General features: G+C 35.0%; 1 protein-coding gene across 2 annotated transcripts in view; it reads right to left on the bottom strand.

Moving 5' to 3' along the window:
* Positions 1-13,913, bottom strand: part of Sox15 (Sox box protein 15) — a 161,814-nt gene that overhangs the window by 100,401 nt on the left and 47,500 nt on the right. The window lies entirely within an intron of this gene.

Consider the following 13,913-nt stretch of genomic DNA (forward strand, 5'->3'; position numbering starts at 1 on the left):
ATGTATTTTATTGTATACTTTTTAAAATCTACGAAATATCGTGATCTTTAGACATGTTTGTTCGTTGTTAAAACAATTAAATACTTCTTACAGCTACCGAAACTTACAGTGGAATAACGATGATAAAACAAAAAATTCAAATGAATTTTACGTAAGTCGTAAAAGCGCAAACTTACTTACCTGATATTTATGTTTTCGACGTCGCTTTCAAAGTCGGTACGGTCACTCTCTTCGTCAGAGTTTACTGAATGAACTCTGTCCATTTTAATTTTAATGAACCAATTCACGTAAAATGGACGTTGACTAGTTCAATACGTATTAAAACCGTTTGTTTTTGAAATATTTCATGTAAATGATATAGACTGTAATATATTTTTAACTATTATTGATCACAGGTGGAATATATTAGGTTTATTCTGTTTATGAAGGAATAGAATACTTGATACGCGACGCGTCCGCCATATGCATGGCGCGTTATTTGTAATGTTACCAGGAATTAGTTAAAAAATTTACAATTCGATTAAATTGTTTGTTAATTTCAACAAAATGTATGTGGATCTGAGTGGATTAGCGTATATTTTACCTATCCAAATTAACAAAAAACAAGGTAGTTAATATGCATGCTTATTATCATGATTTAATAATATTGTATGGAAAAATTTACGATAAAATATGCAACGAGTGGCTATCACAACACAAATATTTCACAGATGTCTTAATCTCGCTAGCGACATTTTCATGGTAAGTTTACATGTTCACAAGTTCCGAATAATACTATCTGGACTGTCGCTCTACCGATACAATACAATATTACCTTCTCGATGGAAGATCTTCCTTTCGTTGTTACTTCGCAAAAATATATTCAAAGTATGCACATGTTCTTAGTTTTGGCAGACTTTCATTCTACCACAGACTACGCATAGTGAACGCTGCCAATGGTTGTGAGTATAAACATATATGTATATATGTGTGTTGGATTATATACATATATAATCCAACTTACATTTAATATTACTTTAATAGTTTTAATTATCTCATAGCTATATAAATTGATTAATTGTGATTAAAGTTTGATTAATTCATGTCTGACGCCCGTATTGCTTATTTCAGTCGTGGAACACTAGTGCATTCCGGTTTGAAGTTTTGGTCTTTGGGTATTATTATGTTGTACAGTTGAGATATAGACCTCATCTCATAGGGTGGTTGATGGTGCTCACGTTATAACAGTTTGTTGGCTCCAGTAACCACTTGACATGGGGAGGGCTGAGAGCTCGCTGAACCGTATAAGGAAAAAAAACAATACAGATAAAATTAAACCACTTCTTTAGTTACAAATCGAAATTATCATTTTCGCACTCTTAAATATTGAAGTTAAACTTCTTTAGGCGCGTTATGAAAAATTTATGAGAGTGAAATTAAAAACGATTTATGAGCGTAAAATTAAAAACACGTAATAGTTAAATTAAAATAAATATTTATTTAATAAGTGTTGTTATTTAAATTGAAGATTCAATAAATCGTGTGTGTTAAAGTAAACTTGTCAGACCGTCATCTCGAGAACTTATAAAATTTGCGGAAACATGATGTTACTATTTTGGATTGAAACATATAACGTAGGTACGTTTGATATGATATAAATATTATTGGATTTGTATTAGAGATGTGTTTAGATTTTTTTTTGTTTTGTTTTATTGCTTAGATGGGTGGACGAGCTCACAGCCCACCTGTTGTTAAGTGGTTACTGGAGCCCATAGACATCTACAACGAAAATGCGCCACCCACCTTGAGATATAAGTTCTAAGGTCTCACGTATAGTTACAACGGTTGCCCCACCCTTCAAACCGAAACGCATTATTGCTTCACGGCAAAAATGGGCGGGGTGGTGGTACCCACGCGCGCGGACTCACAAGAGGTCCTACCACCTACCACTCCTTCCGAAAATTGTAATTGCATGATATCTGTTTTAGTTTTACTTCTGTTTTAGTTATTTGGGCATGATATATGTACATAATGCTTCTGAATAGTTGTTCTAAAAATTTACTTCTTTTCGATTAGTTTTTAAACTAGGTAGGTACACGATACTCGTTGGTGGTACGGTAGGATCAACCGCAAATGGTTCTTAGTTATATTTGGTCAACAGATATTTCGTATATTTCATTAGGGGTGCGGCAACTATATAATATACAGAATAAGGAAGAATGAACGAATGAACAAATAAAATCTCCTTATAAGCTGAAGTTAAGTGCGATCCGCTGTTAGATGTAATTACATGTAATTAATTACTGATCGATCAATAAATTGAGCGGTCAGACTGCGTCTTGCATAGAATAGATAATTAAACAAGTGGCTCGCTGTGTGAGTACTTAGTCCCTTAAAGACGGTTTTCTGTTAGAAATTTGTCGGCGTATTAAAGGGCTTAGGCGCGGATAATTGATTTACTAACAGCTGTGCGTTTAGTCTAAAACGGCTCATCAGAGTACTAGCAGGATGTTAGTTAGTTTAGTAGAGAAGTCTACGCATCTATAAAGATCGAAGTTGTCTCCTGAAAATGATGACTTGTTAAATTTGTATTATCGAACAATTTTTTTTTATGAACGCAACCAAATCAGCTGACGTACGGGGTACATGTTTATCACCCACCTAAATATGGTATCAGATGCGCAGTAAAACTTACTAAAACTAAACTTGTACATAATTTTCCGATTACTCTGTACTATGTCTTCTTTTTTGTGTGTACATAATTAAATAAATAAAAAATAAAACTATGTACAATATACCTTACCAAATAAATGTATTTTCTATACGACAAGGTTCACTATTTCTGTTTCGTCTATTCAGTCCTTATCGAATTGTCGTTGTAAACCGACAATAGAGATCAATGGAATCTTGCCTTTAAATCGAAAGCTTCAGGTAAATGGATTTAATAGATTTAATTCTTTTTGGATCAGTAAATGCGCTGCTGATGCGCTCACTGACGACAAAACGTCCAAGACAATTACAGATTTAAATCACTACATAGTCTTAAATTAGGATAACGCTATCCGTCAAACTGGAGTAGGTATTATCGACCAGAAGTGAGGAAGTTAAAAATAGAAAAAAAAATACACAGAACTAGAACACAATATATCTTATACCTTTAAACGAGCAATTCTTGTATATTAATATAATTAACTAGCTGACCCGGCAGACTTCGTAGTGCCTCAATCGATAAATAAAAGACCTAAACTTTTATATAGAATAAACTTAAAACAAACAAAAGGAATCCGTCCGACGGGTGACACGTCAAAGGGAAAACAAAATTGTTATTTTTATTTAATTCCGAGAATTTTCATATTTTTATACCTTTTAAACCTTCTCTGGACTTCCACAAATAATTCAAGACCAAAATTAGCCAAATCGGTCAAGCCGTTTTCATGTTATGTCGTGACAAGGGAAAACGGGTTTCATTTTTATATATATAGATATAATCAGAATCTCGAAAAGGGCTCATACGATTTTAATAAAATTTAGTATACAAGGGATTTCGGGGGCGATAAATCGATCTAGCTACGATTTATTTTCAGCAAATGTTGTTTTATTCGTGTTTTCAATAATCAACTCTTCCCGAAATCTATTGGCGAATAATAATACTATTTTTCTTAATTGAGGGCAACTAACCGCTTTAAAGACACAACAAATCAAATCAAATCAAATCAAATCAAAAAAAAATTATTCAACATAAATGAAAGTACATACTTGTTGAACGTCAAAAGAACTACCGCCAATTCACAAGAACTAGCCTCCGTCCTGAGATGAATTGGCAAGAAACTCAGCGGGCATGTCTATTTTTTTTTTAATATTAGATAAAAAAATTTAATATTAGATTTTTTTTTAAGTATTCATTTTTACAATGAGTATTATAACATAAAAAATATTACAATATTGAAATGCCCGGAGCGAGTAACTCATTCCCACTTTGTGCAATCTTCTAGATAATCATTAACTTTATAGTAAGCTTTATTGAACAGCTGTTCTTTAATAGTTTTCTTAAACCTATCTATAGGTATGTAGGTTCCGAACATCTTGTGGGATTTTGTTGTACAGGCGCACAGCACAGCACAGAAACACAACAAGATGGCGTTATAAAAAAAAAACCGAGCATAGCTCGGTCATCATCTAGTTTTAGTAAATTAGCGAAAACTTCTAACAAAATGACTTTAATCTACTAAATAAATAGGAAGATGTTACCCAACCTTAATTGCTCACGGCATCGCGTTTAATACTATAAAAGGAAATCAAACAAGAACCGATCCGGAAACTATAAAGATGACAAGGAAAATCCTGTAGGAACGCCAGCGTGTGCGCACGCCTGACGTACCTACAGGACATGAGTCAGTCTACGTTGGAGGCGAGTACGTGATCATGTCGACACCACATATTAATAAAGACCAGACGTGTATTGTTCTAACACAGGACAGATAGAAACGCATGCGTCAATAATGTTTGACCTTTAAACTAAGTAATCATGATCTAACACAGTTTACCGAGTGCAGTATCTATATATTAATACGTGAAGCAAAAACTTTGTATCCCTTTTTACGAAAATTGCGCGGACGGAGGAGTATGAAATTTCCCACACTTATGGAGAATATAGAGGAGTGCAGAATGTTCATATTTTTTTTAAATTATGCCTAAAAAATACATTAAATCAATAAAAAGAACATTACACACACTACCATGTATTTGACGCACACACGCATGCATACTATTTATTTATTGTCAAACTTTTGTTCTTGACGTCTGGGGTCATCAAATTGAGAATAGATTAAATATTGTTTGTCTTTATTAATATTTTTCTATAGTGTAGTCTTGACGAAATTTGTGATTATAGAATCCTTGAAAATATCCTTAATAGTCCTTGAAAATAGAATCATAATAGTGTACAAACTTACAACTTCAATTAATTATAGTCGAATTTCGACTACTGCGGGACCACTAGTTCTTCAATTAGTTTTCGTGATGTCATAGCAGCAATAATTTCCCAATGTTAGGTCAGAAAATTTTCCACAGTTCGAACAACCTTCAGTGTTTCACTGAACGCATATGGTGTTGCAATTGTTTGCAAAAATCTACGTTATCGTAATCTATATTCGATTGTCTTCGATGCACATATTATGGCCACGAAAATATCGTTCCATTTTCATTTAGACAATAACAATGACAAGGAGCGCATGTCGTAAAAACAACTATAAATTTTGGCCGTAAACGGGCAGTCATACGTACCGGCGTTTTTTTTTCAACACTAATTTCCCTATGAATTTAATTATTTTTATCTTCCGAGAAATCTGTGACACCGTCAACGTCATTACACACATCAATTTGTCACCTTAAAGAGCCGACGGGGCTCGAACGCCGCCGAATATAGCCGAATGAAATCAAACATGGCCGCACGCATTCCGATTGCATCTAATAACCTCAAAATCGAATGCAAAATGGCGTAGCGAATAAATGACGCCGCTTCGTTTAGCATTCCGACGTGCCATAAACGTGTACGCATTTTCATTTGGGGCCATTGTCTTGGCAGATATTAGTATTGATTTCAATAAATAAATTAATCGTATAGGTTCGCGAATAGCATAACTTTGGCACGCGTCGCCGGACAAACGATGAATCGATAAGTCCTCAATTGTGCTTGTATGGGTCGTCTGGTTATTGCTGATTTTATATCGTTTGACTCATGTACTGGATACGTGAGGTAGGGCATTAACTTGTATGTAATTTTCATTGTAAACAAAGTGAGCAAACAGTGTATCCACAATTATAAAATGCTCTACTAGAAATGCGGCTCGCGTCGCCGAGTGGCCTGTCTGTTGATGTGTTACGCTTCATTTAACGTTCACTCTACTGAATTACTTGTGTTATTCTCGCCTAAACCTGAAGCGAAGTCAATTTCCAATAATAAAAAATAATACGATTGCAAATATTCTTAATATTAAATCATTCGCACAGATTTACATAGATTAACATTGATTAACACGGATTACAGATTAACAATGAACAAAAAAAAATTATGTCTTCAGAAATTGTAACGATTATTTTAATGACAGCAAGATTAAAGACAATGATGTCATTTTATTTTAAGTTTTATTTTGTAATTATTATTTATTTTCTATCTAACTTTAATTTTTATATTTAATTTAAATTTAATTAAATTTAACGCTTTTAAAAATATAGGAAAAAAAATTCTTTGATTTGTTTCGCTGGCTGGCTGGCTAAATGATCTATCTACCTCAGTTATGTAAGCAATGATAAAACTTACAAAACGATCTTCATTTCATCAGATCTTCTAATAACATCTACCTAGATAAAAAGTTCATAACATATTAAAATCATTTTTCATTTCATTATCAAACAAAAAAATTATCACTTTTACTTGTTTTCTTTTTATTTTACTTGCATTTCAGGCCAACTCACCGTGTTGATGACCGCCCAAGCAAACACACATCACACGGTAAAGAACAATGTTATTATCTCAACAACAAAAATAACTATGATACGACAGACATAAAGGCGATTTTACAAAGAATGTCAATTCTTATTTAATTCATTAATTTTTTATTATTAATTATCTTCGGATATAGAGAGAGACGATTCAATCACATGGTAGGTGGTAACAATAATATCTGTGAGCTTAAAGTGTAATTTACTAACATTAATGGTTTCTAGTATGAGATTGACATGTGAATAAGTCACGTACGACACTAAAGACAACGTGACTGAAAATCGACGCCTACCTTTTCTCCTACGCGGAAAAATCGAAGTATTTTTTGTGTGATAGACAATCAATAATTTTATCACTAAAACTAGCTGTACCTGTCCGTCCGCTTCGCTGGGCATTTAAAATAAACATTATTATTTCTCACCCCCACAAAGATTCTCATCATTAACGCCCCCGCAACTGGTGTAGGGAGTCTAACACTAATATAAATATTAAGCTATCCATTATGTACATGTATTTTCTACATGGATACAAAGTTTCAAGTCAATCGGGTGCATGGTTCAGTAATTATAACGGAACATCCGTAAAAACCACTGTAGATTTATATATTAGTATAGATTATGTATCCTATAACTACTAGAATCTTTTTAATATTATAGAACATTACTTAAGCATAGATTTTGCTTAGGGCTTTAGATTGAGAAAACTCATGGTACGCGACATATCAAAATGAATACTCTCTGCATTAGGCTACTAGTCGAGCTGGACCGCGGAAGATTCTTAAGATGTTGGTCGAAAATATTCGCTATCAAGCCTTGCACCGACATAACTGTCGCAGTAAGAATAGTAAATCGACATGTCACACTACTGTAGTCTGTATTATTTATTATAATTACATACCTACGCAAGATACAAGCTTACAATTCGTTAGCATATGCCAATTCAATACACTTTTTTATTGCTTAGACCGATGGTCGTGTTAAGTAGTCACCGGAGCCCAGAGAGGTCAATGACATGAGTTCTAAGTCCAAGTTTTACAGTACAACGGCTGCCGTACCCTTCAAACCGAAACGCATTACTGATTCACGGCAGAAATAGGCGGGGTGGTGATACCTATCCGTGCGGACTCACAAGACGTCCTACCACCGGTAATTACGCAAATTATAATTTTTGAGGGTTTGATTTTTGTTACGGTACTATTCCTTCAAAGTTATTTGTGAACATTAATTGTTAAGTACGTATTCATTAGAAATATTGGTGCCTGCCTGCGGGATTCGAACACTGTCACAGACGTATCGCTCGATACGAGTGCACAAGGTATCTTAACCTTTAGGCCACGACGACTTCATTTCTGTATTTTAACGTCACCGGATTGTAGTTTGGCCAGGCCTATTGGAAACTTATTGAGCACACAACCACTCCGTGAAAAGGCATTAAATCTACGGCGAAAATATAAGGTTACGGAAAACTTATTTACAGTTGTGTTCAAAGATGAACCACATTTATGCTGAGATTATTAGGCACGTGGACATATTTTGAAATCTCTAAGTTAAGCACGATCAAACTGTAATGTATTTATTCGAAACATCGGAAATAATATAATAATGACAGGAAAAAAGGCTATATTCAAACGTAAAAATCCTTTTAATAATATTGTTGATGAATTAAATAAATAAAAAATCATAAACGGGGACTGCCTCAAAACTGCGAATTCTCTTGAGAAGATCGCTTTACCGATCATTTGGAATCTCGCGCGATAATTCTAATACTAGACTAGGTCACGAACGATTTGTTCATTTGTCTTTGAGATTTATTGACTTCCAGTCTGTCAACGCCTACAAGGGCTACCGCTATCTGCTATGCTTATTAAGGAATACTGTGACTGACATTTAAAATTTGATGTTAATTAATATCACTTGAGTACCAACCCTACAGAAATACAAGAAAACTTTTTTTTAAACTAAAAATAAAAGAAAATAAAATTTTAAACTAAAATATTGTCTCGAAATGCACTTTTGTTTTGACAATATTGCCATTTGCTATTGTCCTGAGTTTATTGCCGATTCTCAATGCTAAAAAATGTACTTCGAATCGATAGTTAAAACATCATTATTTCAAAGTGCCAACCCTAATCAAAACATTTTGATAGCGTTTCTGGAGCAGCGGCATCCTTAATAATAATAAAAAAAACTTATCCACAAATATGACACTACAGAACAATGCAATAAGTACATTGAACCATAACCGAAGTCGTTCAACAGTAAATCAAACCAGAACATGAACATACAATTCGAAATATTAACTGCAAATTAAGAAACCACCCATCGTAATTTAAATCATTCGATTCTAACGCCGCCGTCTCGATTGCAAGAATCGTTGTAAGGATCGATTAATTCGTAATAACAATTTGTCGGGTAGGGTCATATCGGATCGCCTACTTACGTTAAAATAATATATTCGTCGCATGACCCAACGAAGAGCGTCGGCGTCGGTTAGTGCAGACAATATAATTTGATACTTTAATAAATTTGAAATAATATTAAGGACTTAACCTTTTTTTTCCTTTGCAAGCATCAATTTTATATGAGTCAGCCAACATCGTATATATATTTCGGAACTGCCAAAATGAATAAGAGTTTCAAAAATGTGACAAAAACTACCATTAGAACGTTATAGTTCGTGATTGCAGATAATTGTCACTTTCGCGATTCTACTATGCCACAGTCGAATATTTTTTCTAGCTTGAAAGTGTTTCTAGATGCTGCTACAGTTCTAATATTTAATGATTGGCAACATAATAATATGCTCTAACAGGATTCTATATTTAGTACAACACTAGCATTCCCTGCCGATCTTTGATAAGACTTTGAACCAATGGCTACCGAATTGTCGAAACTCTGGACCGAATTCGGTGTCTTTGGGGAACACATACACATCGACTTTTTTAGAATATTTATTATTTATTTTCCCTCATTGTCGAAATAGTTCGTCAGCACGCACAAGGTACATACTTACTTTAAAAAAATTGCTATCAGTCAACACCAGTAAACGGCGTGGGTATCTTAGGGCCACGAATGTGTAAAGTTGAATAATAACCAATTAAATCGGAAACAATAATAGTAAAAACAATTACGTACCCTGACCTTTACGGAAAATCACTTTTTGTGTCCGTATTTTTAGTAAATAAGTATTTTATGAACCAACCTGAGTCTTACTTTTAATGAGTCAATATGAGTTGAGTTTAGAGGCTCTCATATAACATCTGCAGATCGTCAAGTTCCACATACCCCGTACAACCCAGGCGAGTACCGCGGAGGAGATTCGGCCCCAGACGAAAAAAAAAATTGTGACTCTCTACGACCTATGCGTAACAAAAGGAAAACCTCATGGATAAATCATTGTTAATCGTAAATGAAACACGAGCAATAATTTAAAATGCAAAAAAAAACATTAGTTTCATATTTATACTTATTTAACTTTTCCGTACCTAAAGTAGATACAGATCTAGACTTTTAAAATAGATACAACAAGCTATATTACTAGCTATATTCCAGAACTAGCGGCCAGCTCCGGCTCCGCTCGGGTCTTTAACAAAAATTTCAACGATATTTGGCGTTGTTTTATTATTCACTCTCACCGCCACCTATATATAGAATTTGTCGGTGCGGCAGGCCGTGCGGTCCGCCGGCGGTCGCAATTATACCTAGCCGTGCAGGCCGTGGTGAAATTTTGTTATATTTTGGCGCGAAACATACGGTGCGCCGGCGACCCGTACGGCCTGCTAATCTCGTTTACTGCAACATATTGGTGGCGTGTCTAACTCGAAAATATATGACCCGCCGGCGGACCGTATGGCGGTGAGAGTGTTAAATAAATGAACACCTATTGTGGCATAACTATAATAGTTAGACATATTCTGGCGATACTTTTTGTAAATAATAATATGTTCTACAAAGTCGTAATACATTATTTTATTTTATCATCAATAGTTTTCGCAGGGCACGCGATGTAAAGAATATTTTAGGTATTTTTTTTTACACCTTGGGTTACATTTATTGGAGTTTTAGTGAGGTTGCCTAATTTTTTCAAAAAAATATATAGCCTATGTCACTCGGGAATAGTGTAGCTTCCAAGCAGTGAAATTTTTTTATTTTTTTTACTGCTCTGGTGGGTGGACGAACTCACAGCCCACCTAGTGTTAAGTGGTTACTACAGCCCATGGGCATCTACAACGTAAATGCGCCACCCACCTTGAGATATAAGTTCTAAGATCTCAGTATAGTTACGACGGCTGCTCCACCCTTCAAACCGAAACGCATTACTGCTTCACGGCAGAAATAGGCAGGGCGGTTGTACCTACCTGCGCGGACTCACAAGAGGTCCTACCACCAGTGAAAATGTTTCAAATCGGTTCAGTAGTTTCGGAGCCTATTCAATACAAACAAACAAACATTTCCTCTTTATAATAATAGTATAGATAGATAAGATAATAGTAGTCAAAATAGAAACCGTTTACATTTATTTTTCGTCTCAACCTTAAAATTCCAACGATCAAAACAATATTTTAGAGTCAATAATGAAACATAATCAAAAGTTAGTAAGCGGCATTTTGTTTGGTACCAAGGTATTAGTATACTGTAAATGAATACGTTGTGCCATAAAGCACTGTCCGTACTGCGGGCGATTTTATCGGAAAATAAATTGTATACTTTTATTATTATATTATACCTTTAAACGAGCAATATATTTAATATATATTATATATTTATATAATCTGAATCTCGGAAACGGCTCCAACGATTTTCATAAAATTTAGTATACAGAGTATTGGGGGGGGGGGGGGGTCGATAAATCGATCTAACTATGATTTATTTTCAAAAAATGTTGTTTTATTCGTGTTTTCAATAATCAACTCTTCCCGACATCTATTGGCGAATAATAATACTATTTTTCTTATTTGAGGGCAACTAACCGCTTTAAAGACACAACAAGATGGCGTTATAAAAAAAACCGGTCATCATCTAGTTTTAAAGTTAAACCTTACAGTAGACTTTTGATGCGAGGATCTTGCTTCACTGGAATTGCCAAAATTTTCCCTGTCTTCAACGCTATTTAAGTACGCGTTCCCGATCCACTAACGGTGCTTCTAGGTACTTCAAGCACCGGTCACCGTTCTCGTCGAACCCGTCGCTTGCGACGAAGGGCTCGACGAGTAAATTAACTCTCAGACACAGCCCACTGAGTTTCTCGCCGGATCTTCTCAGTGGGTCGCGTTTCCGATCCGGTGGTAGATTCTGCGAAGCACGGCTCTTGCTAGGGTTCGTGTTAGCAACGTCATCACGTTTGAGCCCCGTGAGCTCACCTACCAAAGTTAGGGTTACGCTGATATAGCCTCTCAAGGCTATCAGCTTAGGTAGGAAAAAAATAAATAAAATAATAATACGCGTTTGTGCAACTTAAGAAATCCGTAGTATTTAAAAACTTAGTCGTATATGATAGGCATGTGCATTTACATATGTAAATAAAAATCGTTGTTTTAGAGCTGAGAACAATTTGAGCCGAGACAAAGTTAATAGGAAAGACTGATGCTATCGTTGCTTACTCTTACCAAAAACATTGCTAGTACAAGACAAGTTCCTTTAGGTAATAGTACCAGTATCGAATATAATAAACTCATACATGTATGTATATGTAACAAATACTTATAAAATATTTCTTGATAGAACGTCATGTTTGCTTATAAATCAATTATTTTATAGACGAAATTTCGCTGGCAACGAGACCTCAACTCAGCACACTATAGTAGTTCTGTGTCGTGACCCTATTGCGTGTGTGAGTCATGGCGGCGGCGCGTGCGCAGGCCTGTGGTTTTAAATTTCGAATTTAATACGAATTTGCATTAACTCGTAACGATAAGGCATGCCCAGATTTTTATTATTTGATTGGCAACGATCAAGATTGTTTGGTCTTAGTTTTTTTAGTCGGTTTTCAGTGTCAAAGCTCTTATTGTTATTAAATTTTGTGACTTAAAGAAGGATTAATTAGTTCATGTAACAAGAATATTTTAGTAAAGTATATGAATAAGAAACCTATTTGTGACACCTAATATTGGAAAGAATAAGTAAAATTGTGGTTATTTACAGAGACTTTTTCAGTGGATATTTGACCACATTTGTGCATTTTCATAGATGCTAAGTATTTAACTTTCTCACATTTAAATCTGAGGAAACACTAAGTTAGCAAAATAAAAGTAATCAGACATCTTTGTTCGTCGAATTCCCGCCAATAATCTCTACAGCAACTGGCCTGATTGGGTCCACAGATTAAACATTAATTTGTCAAAGAGTATATGGACATATAATATAAGTTTAATCAACGAATTATATTCAAATTCTCTGCGGAAATTTATTGAGCACGATCGAGATATTAAGACGTAAATCGCGATCAAAATCAAACTTTAACCTCGAGAACTTAGTTTTAATAAACTCGGCTAAACGCAAACATTAAATTATTTGTGCTTGGCTTTATTTTTCATAAATACATAAAGACACGAAAACAGGTAGGTATTTTGAACAAGTCCATTACAAAGTTGCGTAAATTCAAGAGTCTAGTTTGTAAATTAATTGACATATTATACATACGTACGTGTGGGTGTGAACACCTGGGTGTTTCAGCAATTAAATGTTTGTAATTGAGATCTGGTTAGGTTAGGATCGTTCTGCGGCATTTGAATAATTATTCGGAAAGGCCGTGAGTTCGTATCTTTCGAAAAAGTTTTTCATATTAATGGTGGTAGGACCTGTTGTGAGTCCGCGCGGGTAGGTACCACCGCCCTGCCTATTTCTGCCGTGAAGCAGTAATGCGTTTCGGTTTGAAGGGTGGGGCAGCCGTTGTAACTATACTGAGATCTTAGAACTTATATCTCAAGGTGGGTGGCGCATTTACGTTGTAGATGTCTATGGGCTCCAGTAACCACTTAACACCAGGTGGGCTGTGAGCTCGTCCACCCAAATAAAAAATAACAAAAATATAATAAAATATATAGTTTGTTAGCTCACGGGCTCAAGCTGAGAGAATTTGCTGACTTTGCAGCAAGAGCAGTGCTTCGCTTAATCCACCACCGGATCGAAATGGCGACCCACTTAGAAGATCAAAGTATCAAAGAAGATAGTGTCAAAACTATTCGCACCAATCGTTCGTTGATGGTAACTTACACTGACATACAAACAATATATGTACTGAGCTTCAAGACAACCTTAATAATCCGTAAGTAATGGCATCAGTTAAAGACAAACAAACATACAAACATACATAAAGTATTAGAAACATCTAAATCAATACAAGGGCCATAAAAAAAAACACGAGATTAAACCGTAAAAGTATTAATTATATCAAAGGGATATTTTTGCAACTTTACATGGGAGCCATTTCAAAT

This window comes from Bombyx mandarina, chromosome 20, assembly GCF_030267445.1.
Source record: "Bombyx mandarina strain Sakado chromosome 20, ASM3026744v2".
Lineage (NCBI taxonomy): Eukaryota > Metazoa > Arthropoda > Insecta > Lepidoptera > Bombycidae > Bombyx > Bombyx mandarina.